The following is a 16,571-nucleotide window of genomic DNA, read 5'->3' on the forward strand; positions in this document are numbered from 1 at the left end:
TGCTTTTAATATCTTGCTGCCATATTTCAAACTAAGTGTAAGGTATGAATATGTGGACAATTTTTGATGAGCAACCACAGTGCAGGTGCTGAGAAAATGTCTCCCTTAGTATTTTTCTCTCTTTTTAACTATACTATCTAGACTCTTTTCTAATCATCTCCTTTATCAGTAAATAGACACAGTTTTTGACGTAGAGACATTTGGCAGCCAAGAAAGTGAATTCAGTCTTAGTCTTCATATGAGTGGTATGGCATTCAGGGTACTTTGCCCTAGGCAGATCACACTTAGGGCATTGTGCTCACTGCTGGGTCACCGTATTTTAGAAAGAATATTGGCAGACTGTTCAGTGTCCAGATTAAGGCAGCCAGCATGGTGAAAGGCCTGGAATTCATGTCACAGGAGAATGATTTGAAGGGCTTAATGTTTTGCCTTGAGGCTGAAGTAGAAGAGAAATAATAACTTTCTTTACAAGCCTTTAAGAGGCTCTATTGGAAGTTGGATTGGGATCTTTCTGTTTAGTCTCCAAGAACACAATGAGGTTCAGTAGGTAGAAGTTGGAATGAGTTAAATAAATGATTTAAATTAATGAAAAACTGTCAATCTCCATAAATGGATTGGGCTGCCTGGGTAGGAAGTCCCTGGAAAATATTCAAGCAAAGGTTGGATCTCTACTTGTTGCCTGTGATACATCATTGCTGTTTCTGTTGCAGTTGTTGCTGGTGGTAGTGGTGGTAGACATTCTTATTCAGATTTGGATTAGACTAGATTTTCTCTAAGAGTCCTTCCAAATCCATGATGATGTTGATTTTCCTATTCAAGGTACTTCTTGGTCTTCTCATCCATATGAATTTTAAGAAAATCAAAGATGTCAAAAATAAAATCCCACTGTCCTGAACAATTTAGGATAGTTAAATGTTTTGTGGTCATGGAATATTGCTATTTTGTCAAGTTATGGGATCTAGAAAAAAAAAGTAACTAATGGTCTATTTCCCTTACTTTGAATTAGCAACTATTAAAACCTATCTCTGAATTGATTAGAGGAAAGAAGGAGGTATCAATCATATTCTTCCTAGGTCCTTTTTTGAATGAAATTCTTGAGTTATTTGGGAGCTGAATTTTCTCAAGATAATGGTTTACAAACCAGAGATTAGAAAGGATGAGAAGAGTTAACGAGAAGTTCTTGCTTATTCATATTTAAAAATCCAGAATCTTAAAGGTGGAAAATCAAGTTTGGCTTCTAGTCAACTTATGAATACATTGTAGTTAAAGAGATTTCTTATTCCATTTTCCTGCTGGTGCTGTGATCACCTAATTTGATAGCTTTCCCCAGAAGTGTAACTTATGGTGATAGAGGCCAGACAAATCAGTATTTGTGTTGGCTTTTTGCCATTTTACTCTACTAAGTCTGACTCCATCTGGAGTGTTATATTTAGTTCTTGGCATAAAATTTTAGGGAAAAAAAACCCACAGAGATAAGCAAGAGAGTGACAAGAGGAGGGCTATCACAATCAGTCAATCAACATGCATTTATTAGGCACATATTTATAGGCTGGAAATTATGCTAAGTGTTGGAGACCTAAAATGGGGCAAAAGGAAAAAAAAAAGAAAGAAATTCTTTCTCATAGCCACAGATCCCACCTGCCTTCAAGGAGCTTACATTCTAAAGGAAGAGACAACACATATGTTAATAGGTATATGCAAGATGTATACATAATAGATGGAGGGTTACTTTAGAAGGAAAGACATGAAGCAGATAGAGAGGGAAAGTATGATTGAAAAACTTTTAGTTCCCATCATATGATTACCACTTGAAGACAATTCTTTGGAACTAAATCAGGAAAGTGCTTGTTTTTTTGACTTTTTACATTGAATTAGGAATATAGGAATACATAACATATAAAACATTATTATATGTAATTATTACCTAATATATCATAATATGACTCATATAAGGTATAGAAATATTATTACATAGGACCATCTACCCTATCATAACATATTTTTTGTAATGAAACATATGTATTCATTTGTAGCATCCTTTCCTTTTTTCTAGTAGCATGGGTATCTTGTGTTCTTGTTATAGAGACAAATGTTTATATATGCATATATATCTAATATATGTTTTACTGAATTCCTTTGAAATGAAAACTAAAGGAGGACAGATTTTTCTTGGCTTGTTAGTATGACTGGTTCAAAGGATCATGAATTTAGGAATATTAGGTCATCTAGTACAGGCTTCTTAAACTTAGTCTTACTTGCCACCATTTTTTACCTGAGAAATTTTTATATGCCCCCAGATATATAGATAAATACACAAACCAAACATTTGCTGATAATAAAAAATAATTTGGGGATCTCCACATTCAGTTACAAGACATGGGGGCACATCCCACAGTTTAAAAAGCTTTGATCTAGTTCAACTCCTTCATTTTGCAAATGAAGAAATTGAGGTACAGAAAAGTTGTGATTGCCCAAGGTTAAGCAAAGAGTAAAGCTAGAAGATCTGGGATTTAAACCTGGCATCACTTTCTATGAATTTAGAACTCTTTTTACTTTGATATGGGTTCTATGTATTTTGTGTATATGTGTATCATATATCTTTTGCTATGAGTCCTAAGATATGTATTTATCCATATATAGTCAGATCGAGTCAATAAGCATTTATTAAATATCTATTATATGCCAGGCACTGTGCTAAGTCCTGGGGCTACAAAAGCAAAAATGATCCTTGTCCTCAGGGAGTTTTCATGCTAATGAAAAACAAGAGGTAAACAATTATGAATATAGAATGGGTGAGTGTATAACCACATATACATATAGGTATGTATACACGCATCATATGTTCATAATTATTTACATACATACACATTCATGTGTGACAAAAGATTGACATACATTGAAAAGGAACAGTATATATCCAGATGAATAAATAAAAATATATTTCTTTTTTCTCTTCTCCCTCTCCCCCCAAAGAAAAATCTTGGGCTCCTTTGAATTATTGGAAGTGAGAGGGGCAGGGATGAAAAAAGGTTTCATGTTGGAGGTGGCAATTAAATTGAGCACTAAAGGAGGCTACTAAATATACCTGGAGGCAAGGATTTAGTATATTCCAAACATAAAGGATGAGATAAAGTATTTTATGTATTGGAGACAATATGAATTTCATTAAAGACTTTGTCCTTAGGAAAAAAATAATGGGGAAAAAGACAGATACAGTTCCTATCCAAAGATATGATTCTGTGGAAACATTCTCCATTCCTTAGGAGTTTAGTAAAACAGTTTTGTAAAGAATCTTTTGTAAAGAATCCTATTTACTAGAGATGCAAATGAGAAAAATTTAAATAAAATATATGCTTTGGATAAAGTAGACGTTTTAAAATTGTGAAACAGTTTGATAAGAAAGTAAGAAAATCCCAAATGTCACAATACCCTGAAAATGAACATAAACCAAGATCTGACTTTGCAAGCCTCGAGGAGGCTAAAGCAGGCATTTGAATTATGAGCATAGGATGGAGCTTTCTGACATTTATGCTTGACTAGGTGCAACAAGCTATAGGAATTATGACCAGTAGGTCACCTAGTGACAAGAAATGTGGCTATATAGTATATTTGTGGAAGTTTGTGGTTTCTGTCCATTAAAAAAAATTGGCCCCAATCCATGGCGTTATAGAAAAGTATTAAAAAACAACAATCTGAGTTCCTTAACTCGACCCAATTTAACTAAAATCGATAGAAGTAATTTGAAGGAGCCCATTAACTGGCTATAATTAATGAACCCATTTATCTGCTCAATTTGGGTAGATTACTAAAGAGTGTATTTTCCTAACTAAATTTTATTGATTGCAGGTTGAGATGAGATGGTTTGTTTTTACAGTACATTTATAAAGAAGAGAAGAGATTCTTTTTTGTTCACAAATATCAACCCAGAAATTATACTGTATTGTTTCTTTCAGGATGTCGATGCTCACATTTATCTTTGTTTATAATACAACTTTGCTGAAACCTTAACATTTTAAAATAAAATACAACTTATTAAAGTTTTCAGATTTCAAGAAATGATATTTTGATTGTGGGCCTTTTAAAAGATCTCATCCAGATTATTGTGTGACTTGTTGAGTATTTTGAGCAAATTCATTTGGAGTTTTCTTTGCAGAGATATTGAAGGTTTTTTTGTTGTTGTTGTTGTTGTTGTTGTTGTTGTTGTTGCCATTTCTTTCTTCAACTCATTTGACAGCTGAGGAAACTGAGACCAACAGGATTAAGTGACACAGCTAGTTTGAGGCTGTATTTGAACCCAGAAAGATGTCTTATTGAGTCCTTTGGTTATCCTTGGCTTTTTTATCTTTCTGACTGACAAAGTAATAGTGTTGTCAGTTCATTCTTCAATCAGCTGTCAAATTGATATTCATAAAGCATAGCCGCCTCTCTATTTGCTTAACTCCAGTGGCTCCTTATTACTTCTAGGACCAAATATATAAGGCCCTCTGTTTTTGTTTGTTTGTTTGTTTGTTTGTTTGTTTGTTTGTTTTTTTGTTTTTAAACCTGTTCCTTTCCTATCTTTCTAGTCCTTTGACACTTCTTGAATTGAATTGACATTCTTCTCCATACTTTGCAAAACTCAGACACTGGCTTCCTTTTTGTTCTTTACATAAGACATTCCATCTCCTGACTCAGTACATTTTCAAGAACTGTCTCCCTGTACCTGACATTCTCTCACTTTTTGTCTCAATCTTGCCACTTCCCTGGCTTCCTTCAAGTTCCACCTAAAATTCTACCCTCTGTTAAGAAGTCTTTCCAAATTGCTCTAATGCTACTGCCTTCCCTCTAAGGTTATTTCTAATTTACGTAACCAATATCTTCTTTGTACATAGTTATTTTCATGTTTTCCTTCCCATATTTTGAACTCCATTAGAACATATTTTGTGGCTTTTTATTTATTTTTTTGTATCTCCAGTGCTTAACACAGGTCCTAGAACATAGTAGGCATTGGATAAATGCTTGTTGAGTTGGTTTTTGTTAATCTCAGTGTGAAGATCGATTTATATCAATTAAACTTCTTTAAAAATAGTGTATCCTGGATGTGGCTCTCCAACAATGAGATGTTCCAGACCAGTTCTAGTGATCTTAAGAGAGCCATCAATACCCAGAGAGAGACTATGGGGACAAAGTGTGGATCACAACATAGAATTTTCACTCTTTTTGTTGTTGTTTGTTTGCATTTTATTTTCTTTATCATTTTTCCCAGTTTGATTTGGTTTTTCTTGTGCAGCAAGATAATTCTATAAATATGGATGCATATATTGGATTTAACATACCATGTTCAACATATATTGGACTACTTGCCATCTAGAGGAATGGGTGGGGAAAGGAGGGATAATTGGAAAACAAGGTTTTGCAAAGGTTAATGTCAAAGAATTACCATGCATATATTTTGAAAAACAAAAAGCTTTAATTAAAATAAAAGAAAGTAGGGAAATTGAGAAAAAATTAGTGTATCCTCTCTGTCCTCTGAGAAAGAATAAAGGCAACAAATAATAAACCTTTTACTGATAAGAGTCATCACCTGAAGTACTGATTAATGTAATGTATGTATGTAATACACAGATTCATTCTTTTTGAGCCTGCTTGCCCGTATTCTAAATGGGTCAAGGATACTTAGGTTTAAATAAGTAAATATATATATATATATATATATATATATATATATATATATATTTGTCTTTTGGATTTGCTGTATGGTTTTCTCTGTTTCTCCCCCTTGTTGTCTGTTGTTACTGCTTGCTTCTGGCAGGGTAACTGTTTTTAGCTGTCCATTATACCTGACTCAAAATAATCATAATAATGATTTCTCTTTCTCTCTGCCTTCTTCTACCTGTTTGCCCCCCCCTTCATACCCTTTTCCATCTCCCTCTTTCTTTTCCTCTCTGCCCCCAAGCTATATGAAAATCTTGATATCAGCTCTTTGTGGTGGCACAGATACTGCAAACACTGGAAGTTCATAAATTGGGGAATAGCTGAACAAATTGTGGTATGTAGATGTGATGGGCTATTATCGTGCTATAAGAGATGATGAAGAGGATAGTGTCAGAGAAAATGGGAAGATCTGTATGAACTGATGAAGAAGTAGAAAAGCAATTTATACTAGAACAACATTCTAAAAATGACAAATTTTAAAGACTTTTATATACTGATGAAGAATGAAATGAGTAGATCCAGGAGAATGATTTATATAATAGCAATAACATTGTAAAGACAAAAACAGCTCTGAAAGCTGTAAGGAATATGATTAATGCAATAATCAGCTATGATTCCAGGGAACCATGCAAATCCTATACAAAACAATTCATATTTTTAAAACATGGCCAATAAGATTTTCTTTTGCTTGATTATGCATATGTGTTATGATGAATTTGATTTTGTTTTGTTTTTTCTTTTTCTAAGGAGTGGCAGTATGAAGGAAAAAAATTAGATTCCTATCACTTAAAAGATAAAACTTCCATAAAAATTCCAAAGTAGAAAAATGGTTTTAATGTAAAAATACCAAATACAATCTTCATTTCATAAGAGGGTTATGGAGAAAATGTTTTGTAAAATAAATAGGAGCATTTTCTATTATCAGGTTATTCAATTACTGTTTTTTATGCCTATAATTAAGTGGCCATATGGGGAAAACACAATTTATGAAGCTACCACAATGAGACAATATTTTAGAACATATCAGATCTTTTCCTTTTTCCTTACTCATCTTTGGAAATAGACTTATAAGTGGTATTGCTAGGCCAAAGGGTAGGGGTACTTTTAAAACACTTTGGGCATGATTCCAGATTGTTCTCCAAAATGGCTAAATATGTTTGGAATTCCACTGGCAGTGAATTAGTGTTCAAATTTTTCCACATCCCCTGTAACATTTGTCTCTTTCCCGTTTGATGATTTTAGATTAAAATGATGTCTCAAGATTGTTTTAATTTTCATTTCTCTAATCAATAATGATTCAGAGCATGTTTTTCAGTAATATAAATTGTTTTGATTTCTTCATTGCAAAACTACCTGTTCATATCTTTTGACCATTTATTAATTGGGGAATGGTTCATTTTCATACAAGTTCTTTAAATGTTTGAGATGAGGCCTTTATCTGAGAAACCATTATCTCCCCCAATTTTCTGCTTTCCTACTGATCTTAGCTACATTTATTTTATTTGTACAAACTTGTAAAAAATTTAATATAACCAAAAGTAATTATTTTCCACCTCACACTGCTCTCTACCTCTTGTTTATTCATAAATTGTTCATCTATCTATAAGTCTGATTGTTAAATTTTCTTATGATATCTAGGTCATATGTCCATTTTGACCTTATCAATAGTGTTGGCATCAATAGTGTCGGTAAATGGTATAAGGTATTGGTTGATGCCCAATTTTTACCAGACTTTTCCAGCTTTCCCAACATTTTTTTAACCAAATGATGAATTCTTTTTACACTTGTCAAAAACAATGCTACAAGTCATTTGCTGCTGTGAATCATAAAGCTATTGTCTTTCTTACCTTTTTATTCCTTAACCACTACTAGATTGCTTTGATAATTACTGCCTTGTAGTATAGTTTAAGATTTGATACTGCAAGACCTCTTTCCTTTACATTTTTATTAGTTCCCTTGATTTTCTTGACCTTTTGTTCTTCCAAATGAATTTTATTATTTTTTCTAACAGTAAAATATAAAGATAAGGTTAATAAAATTTAGAATAAAAAAACCATTTAATCAATAAATAAAATTAGGAAATGGTTTTATGAAAAAATAGATAAATTATTGGCTAAATGATTTCTTTTAAAGGGAAGAAAGCCAAATCACTAGTATTAAAAATAAAAAGGTAAATATACCACTAATGAAAATGAAATCAAAACAGTTATAAGAAGTTATTTTGCCCAATTATATGTCAAAACTTTTAACAATTTAAGTAAAATGGAAGAATATTTACAAAAATAGAAACTTCCTTAATTAGAAGAAGAGGAAATACTGTGTTTCCCCGATAATGACACTGTCTTATTATTTTTTTTTTTGGACAGAAAAACACCAGAGGGCTTATTTTCAGGGGAGGGCTTATTTTAATGAACATTGACAACAATTTTAATAAACAGGTAAATGTGAACAAAAAAAGTACCTTTATTCAATAATGATCATGTCATCTTCTTCAACAACATCGTCATAAGTGTCCATATCCTGAATTCCATCCTGGATGTCTTGCGTCTCTATTTCCTTCAGAAGAAGTGGACCCAATCTGTGATGTCCAGCAATATAGCTCTCTTTAAATGAACATGTCTTGTCCAGGTAACCTGCTCGTAGAGCCTTGGCGACACAGCTGTCAGTAATTTGATCCCATGACTTCTTCACCCAAGTCACGACTTCTTGCAGACAGGGCTTCATAAAGTTTCCACGCTGATTTCTTTCCATTCTGTTTTCAATGTAGTCATTGACTTCCATGTGCAAATGGTCCTTGAATGGCTTGTTTATTGCAATATCAAGGGTCTGGAGATAGGCAGTCATTCCTGCAGGAATCATTACTTGATCTATTCTTCTCTCTGCAAGGAAGTTCTTCATTTCTTTAGCTCGGTGAGTGCTGGCTGAATCCCAGATTATCAGACCTCTTTGGTTACCTCGCATAACAAGTGGCAGCATTAAATCAACCCACTTTCTTATAACGGCTTGTGTACACCAGGCTTTTTCGGTTTCAAGAACGTAAATGCCTGATACACGTTCAGTCTTATTTTTCTTGCCCTTACTGATGAGTAGAGGTATGGCTTTCTTTCCATCCAAACGAATTGCCAAAACAAAGGTGACCCGTGCAGACAGAATAATAAAATTATGACCATCAGTCCTTCTTTTCACTGCATCATGCCCCTCAATAATGTTTTAACCCCATCATGCTCCCTGAGTGCTCCTTTTATCCTCCATGATGCCCCCTGAGTTCTTCTTTTATCTTCCATCATGCCCCTTTTATCCTCCATCATGCCCCCTCACTCCCACTTACATACTGGGTTTTTATGTTGTCCTGCCTCAGCTCTCCTCCGCGGCACTGCTCTCAATGGTGCCAGCAAGCAAATCACTGGGGAAGAACAGGATGACGCGCTCACTGCTGCAGCTCTGATTGGATGCAGCTCGAGGCGCGGCGTGTGTTTCACTGGGGAGGGGGAGGGGGAAGAGGGGGAAAGACGGTGCATACAGAGGGTACCATAATGTAGTGTGTAGCGCGGGGGATCACCTTCACTACAGCAGCAATCTCAAGAGGGCTTATTTTCAGGGGAGGGCTTATTTTAGAGGAATCTTACACAGTAAGGGGAGGGCTTATTTTCGGGATAGATCTTATTATTGGGGAAACATGGTAGAATATCTTTTTTTTTTTTTTTTTGGCAAAGCAATTGGGGTTAAGTGACTTGCCCAGAGTCACATAGCTAGAAAGTGTTGAGTGTCTGAGAATAGATTTCAATTCAGGTTCTCCTGACTTCAGGACTTGTACTCTATCCACAGATAGTGATCTATCTTCCTCCAAATATCTAAATAGATCTGTTTTGGAAAAATAAATTGAATAGGCCATATAGCAATTTCCTCAGGAAGAAGCACTAGGACCAAGAGATTCACAAGTGAATTCTATTGAATAGTTAAAGACCAACCTATTACAATATTAAATAAATTATTTGGGATAATAGGTAAAGAAGGGGCCCTACCAAACTATTTTTTTTTGCATCTGTTTTGGAATTCAGAGTGTTAAAGAGTGGCCTGGGTCACTGAGAAGTTAAATCATTTGCCCAGGATCACATTATTTGTGGGTATTAGAAGTAGAATTTAAACCTTATGTTTCTTAGGCAGTTTTCTATACTACTCTGATCCCCAGCGTCAAACATGAGGAACTGAGACTCACAGATATCGAATGTCTCAAATATTGGCACTCTACTACATGGCAGACTCTAGAACTGGATTCCAAATATTGCCTAACTACAGATATCTTGCTATTTCCTCATACTACAGTACTTCCCAATGTATTGGGAACAATCCCATGACTTATTTAGTAGATGTTATATCTACAAATATAATAGTTAAAATAATATAATATTATTTAAATATTTAGTTTATGTATATATAATATTGTCCATATGTAAATGGATATATAATGTTGTTTGTATATGTATATATTATATAACATCACTTATGTATATGTATATACATATATAACACATTTATAAAGTATTTTATTTAATTATTGTGAATAATATTAATAATCACTATTATACAATATTTAATTTTAATATATAATTTATTTAATAATGTTGATTTGAATAGTGATTATTGATGTATAATATGTAATATAATATATTATTTAATAAAATTAATACAATTTATTATTATATTAATAATATGTAATATAATTTACTCATTCTTCAGATTGGATGGGCATCCTTAGACTTCCAATTATTTGCCACAATTAGAAGAGCTACTATAAATATTTTTGCACATGTGGGCCTTTTCCTTTTCTTTGATATCTTTAGGATCAGAGCTAGTAATAATATTGCTGACTTAAAAGGTATGTAGTTTTATAGCTCTTTGGACATAATCCCAAATTATTCTCCAGAATGGTTGGTTTGTTATTGTTCATGTCTGATTTTTTATGACCCCATTTGGGATTTTCTTGGCAGAAATACTAGAGTGGTTGGCCATTTTACAGATGAGGAAACTGAGGCAGAGAGTGTTATATGAATTGCCTAAGTTCAATGCCTAGGAATTGTTTTTATGGAAAAACTAAAATAAACTATTGGTTAACATGACTTTTTTAAAAAGAGAAGAAAACCAAACCACTAGTATTAAAAATATAAAGGGTAAATATACTACTAATGAAGATGAAATCAAAGCAATTGTAAGAAGTTATTTTGCCCAGTTATATGTCAAAAACTTAACAATTTAAATGAATTGGGAAAATTCCTTATAAAAAGGAACTTCTTTAATTAGAAGAAGAGGAAATAGAATATCTATTTTTAACTTTTTTTTTTTTTGGCAAGGCAATTGGGATTAAGTGACTTGCCCTGGGTCACACAGCTAGTTAAGTGTTAAGTGTCTGAGGCTAGATTTGAATTCAGGTCCTCCTGACTTCAGGGCCTATGCTTATCTATTGAGCCATTTAGCTGCCCCCAAATAGCTAAACAAATTTATTTTGGAAAAATAAATTGAATAGGACATAAATGAGCTTCTTCAGGAAAAATACCAAGACCAGACAGATTTATAAGTGAATTCTACTGAATATTTAAAGACCAACTTTTCCAATATTAAATAAATTATTTGGAATAATGGGCAAAGAAGGTGTCCTACCAGACTCCTTTTTTGGCATCCATTTTGAAATTCAGAGTGATATAAGAGTGACCTCTACATACAGCTCATGTTTTAGAGGCCATATTTGAACTCAAAAAGGTGAGTCTTCCTGACTACAGTTGGCTTATGCCTCATGTCTGCCAGACTGCTTTTTAATTTTTCCAGCAATTTTTGTCATATAATGAGATCTTGTCCCCAAAATGTGTATCTTTGGGTTTATCAAAAACTGTATTACTATGATCATTACTATTGTTTATTATATACATAAAATATTTCCATTGATCCACTCCTATTTCTTAGCTAGTATCACATTTATTTTATTTTTTCATGGTTAGTGCTTTGAAATATGTTTGAAATCTGATGCTGCAAGACTTTCTTCCTTCACATTTTCTCCCCACTTATTCCCCTGACAGTCTTGACTTTTTATTTTTATAGATGAATTTTGCTATTATTTTTATAGCTTTATAAGATAATTCATTGACAGTTTGATTAATATGTAACTGAATAAGTAAACTAATATAAATAGAATTGTCACTTTTATTACATTGGCTCATAATTATTTTTCTCCAATTATTCTTTATTTGTGTGAAAAGTTTTATGCAATTATCCCTGGGTGTGTCTTGGTAAATACACTGCTAAATATATCATACTGTCCACAGAAATTTTAAATGAAATTTCTTTTTCCATCTCTTCCTGCTGTGTTTTGTTGGAAATGCTGATGACATGTGGATTTATTTTATGTCCTAAAAATTTGCTAAAGTTGTTAATTGTTTCAACTAGTTTTATTGTTGTTGTTGTTGATTCTGTAGAGTACATTAAGTATACTATCATATCATTGCAAAGAGTGTTAGTTTTGTTTTCTCATTGCCCAATTTTGTTTTTCCATTTCTTTTTCTTCTCTTATTGTCATAGCTAGCATTTTCAGGACAATATTTATTAATAGTGGTGACAATGGGCATTCTTGCTTCACTCCTAATCTTACTGGGGAGTTATGTTTTATTCTCATCACAGATAATAATAGCTCTTGGTTTCAGATATTTTAAGAAAAGTTCCATTTATTGCTATGCTTTCTAGTATTTCTTATTAATAATGAGTTTTGTATTTTTCAAAAGTTTTTTCTGTGTTGATTGATATGGCACGATTTTTGTTTTTTGTTATTAATATGGTCAATTATGCTAATAGTTTTCCTAATATTCAGACTGCTCTGCATTTTTGACATGTACCATTTGATCGTAGTATATGATCTTTGTCATATATTGCTATAATCTCATTTCTCATTTTTTATTTGGAATTGTAGTATCAGTATTCACTAGAAAAATTGTTTCATAGCTTTTCTTTCTCTAATTTTTCTCTCCTTGGCTTAGCTATCAAAATATTTTTGTTTTGTTAAAAAGTATTGATGATGTCTTTTTTTTTTTTTGATGTTTATGTTTAGAGATGTAAATTTTCCTTAGATATGGCTTTGGATATATCCCACAAATTTTAGTATATTGTCTCATTATTGTCATTCTCTTTAATAAAATTATTGGTTTTTTTAGGATTTGTTCTTTGAACCACTTTGTCTTGAGTATTTGATTATTTAATTTTCAATAATTTTTAATATATGATTTTATGACCCTTTCTTGAATGTAATTTTTATTGCATTATGTGATGAAAAAGGCACATTTAACAGTTCTATTTTTCTGCATTTGGCTTTAATGTTTGCATTCTCTAATACATGGTCAATTTTTTTTTGAAGTTCCAGGTACAGCTGAGGTACTATTCCCATTAATAATAATCTGAGCTTACTATTCCCATTCATTTTTCTCCAAAAGTTTATCATGTCTAACTTTTTAAAGATTTTATTCATTTCCTTAACTTCTTTGTTATTTATTCTATGGCTATTTTTATTATATCTCTGACAGTGGAAAGTATTAGTGTTCCCTACTAGTATAGTTTTGCAATCTATTTCCTCCTGTAACTCCTGTAACCTTTTACTTTAGTAATTTTGATACTTTGCCATGTAGTGCAATATGTTCAGTATTGATATTTCATTGTCTATACTGTCATTGTCATTGTCTATCTTTTAGAAATATATAGTTGCCCTGATTATCTTTTTTTATTAGGTCTGGTTTTTTTGTCTTGGCATTTTCTAAAATTTGGAATCTCTGGAAACTGGTTTTACTATTCCTGGCAATTTTCACTTTGGAGTCTCTTTCAGGAGCTAATCAGTGGATATTTTCAATTCTATTTTACCTTCTAGATCTATGACATTGAGGGCAGTTTTCCTTTATTTCCTTTAAATATGGTATGTAAAAAAATTTTTTTTTGATGATGGCTTTCAGGTGGTCTGATGATTTTCAAATTACCTCTCCTTGATCTGTTTTCCAGATTAGTTATTTTCCCAGTGAGTTATTTCACATTTTCCTCTATATTTTCATTTTTCTGACATTGTTTTTTATTGTTTCTTGATATCTCATGGAGTCATTATCTTTTATTTTCTAATTCTAATTGTACCTGGGAGTCATTTTCTTGGAATCCTGAAGATGTTTTTCTTGGGTATCATGTATCTTTTCTGCTAGGCTCTTTGGAGAGCCTTGGACTTGCTTTTCCTCCTCATATTCAGTCTGTTCTTGATTGCTAAAATGGACAATGCTTTTAACTCTTCCAGAGATGGTGCTAGAACTCCAAGGAAAAGTCTGCATTCTCAGACCAAATCTCACAAGATAGGGGAGAGGAGACTGAGACTAAGTAAAGCTAAGATCAGGCTTCTTTTCCTCCTCTCCCCCCACCCCCATTAAGCAATTCCTTCTCAGATGCATTGTTCCCCGAGTCTCCACTCTGCCAGACACTTGAACCCTCAATTCCAACTAGTTCACTGGTTTTACACAAGCCCCACATTTCTCAACTATTCTAAATAGACTTTCTATGCAACATGACCCCAATTAATCCATTGACTTCTAAAGACACAGAACTGATCAGCGTCAAACCTAGTCTAAAGTCTGTCATTGATTGATTTTTCAGTGGAAGTGCTCCTGTCTTGTTTATATTTAATGAATATTTACTATAGTGAGATGAGGGTAATTGGTGTGAATCTGACTTATGCTTAAACCAACCCTGTGAAATCAGTTCAACTCTAATACATTTATGAATATTATAATTCTAATTTTATAGGCAATTGAAGCACCAAGCTCATGAATTATCCAGGTATAGCACGCTGGAACTTGAAGCCAGGTCCTCCAATACCAAATCTTTTTCTCTTTCCCCTATACCATATCCATCTGGATGGAAATTTTCAAGGTTGTAATAATATTTCTCTTTCCTTTTGATGGTATTACTTATCCAAGCCATAGTTCAAAAAACAAAAACAAAAACAAAAAACCTCAACAACAATAAAAAAGCAATAACAAAATACAACAACAAAAAACAAATAGTCATGAATTCTCTTCCTAGAGGTTATGACATTTATTCTGTTTACTCTGCTTCAGTCCTTGATTGCCTGTGGGAACAAATTCGCCCCCACAGAGCAAAGATGTGAAAGAGTAATTTAAAACTTGAAGGAAAAGGAACTGGATTCAGAAATTATGTCCTCAGTCACTAACATTAAAAATGAAAAGGTACAGCAATTTCACAAATGGCCTTAAGCCCCAAGCCACTTGCCAGACATCCCACAGAGCCCTAGCAAACGTCCATGGAACACAGTTTGAAAAGCCCCATGTGAGGATTCATTGTCTGTTTACTTTGTATCCCAAATTCCAGTTTTTATCATTGCCAAAAATAAATCTTTTAAGCTCTATCTTTTTTATACTATATATAATTTTTTTTGCTAAGCTTTTCTTAATGCTAATTTTGGGCACTGTTTAATTTATTTCCCTTTATCTTCTGCCCTCCAAGCCCCAAGTTTGGGGTACTCTTGGATATTTTTGCCTCTTATCTCTCTATATTCAGGCCATGAACAAGTACAGATACTTCCTCCTCTAGTCCATTGTTCAACTGGTACCATATTTCTTTTGTCATTATAATGGAAAATTCCTTTCCCAAGAGTTTAGTAATTTTCCATCTTCACCAGTGGGACAGTGGAGAGCTCATGAAGCTTGGCAGCAGAATACTTACAACAGAGAGGGAGACTAATGGAGCCTTACAGATTCAGGAATAAAGCTTTGGGTGACAAGGGGTCTTCAATTTGATCATCTGAATTATGCAACTAAAGGAGGAAATTGAATTAGATCAGTGGTTTCAAACATATTCATGCATGATTATCAATAAGATTTCTTCCCCACCCCCTAGGGTGAATATACTGATTAGGGGGATGTGGGAGAGGGGATAGGAAAGAAGAAGTAATATTCCCAGGGATTCTTGTCAGATGCTTCAGTCAGGGATAAATTATAACTGCTCTGTGGGACTGATGCTCATCTCAAAAAGGAGAAGGTTGGATCATTCCACATCTGATGAGAAGGAGTGGAATGAGGGCGGATTGGGCTGTACTGGGGAACATGAGGTGTGACTATGTTGGAGATATGTCCCATGATTAACTATCACAGTAAAGGTGGGATTCTTCCCATTTTTGTTCCCTCTGATTGGCTGAACACACAACTCTTAATGTCATGGCCCTAACTTTGGAGACCAATGAATAAAATAATCCCCAAGGTTCTTTCCAGCATCAAGATTTTATGCATCTTATGAGTCCTGGTTCAATGACTAACTGTGTAGCCTTCAGCAAGCTATAAAAACTACCCAAGCCTCAGTTATATCATCCATAAAATCAGCATTGTAATGTTTGAACTATATACCTCATAGATTTGTTGGGGAAAAAACTGCTTTGTAAATTGCAAAGTGCTGTATAATGTGAGCTACAGTCATTTAAAATTGTTTGGCACCCTTTAAGATCCTTCCACATAAATCAAAGCTGAAAGCCAGCCTCTCCTGGGAATATTTCTAGATTTTTATTCTCTCCTTCCCTTCTCTGGTATAAATCCTGACCTACTACTTTCCTTCAGCATATGGTTCTCCTTTTCTAATTGCATCTCATGTATTTGGTCAGTGATGATCAGGAAACATCCCGGAAGCTGGAATGGAGAGTATTGGGCTTTCAGATTAAATTTGCAGTCAGGGGACTTTAGTTCAAATCTCAGATCTGTTACTTGCTATCAGAACAACTCGTGTAGGGCAGCTTTGCTTCACTAATCAACAGGAAGTGTCTTCCTCAATTTCTAACCTTGCTTTCTATAGCTAAGTAATTTTCC

The 16,571-nt window shown here is 33.6% G+C and overlaps 1 protein-coding gene across 1 annotated transcript in view; it reads left to right on the top strand.

Annotated features, from left to right (window-relative positions):
• Positions 1–16,571, top strand: part of IL15 (interleukin 15) — a 155,241-nt gene that overhangs the window by 83,371 nt on the left and 55,299 nt on the right. The gene's annotated exons all lie outside the window — the stretch shown is intronic.

Source organism: Antechinus flavipes, chromosome 6 (assembly GCF_016432865.1).
Source record: "Antechinus flavipes isolate AdamAnt ecotype Samford, QLD, Australia chromosome 6, AdamAnt_v2, whole genome shotgun sequence".
Classification (NCBI taxonomy): Eukaryota; Metazoa; Chordata; class Mammalia; order Dasyuromorphia; family Dasyuridae; genus Antechinus; species Antechinus flavipes.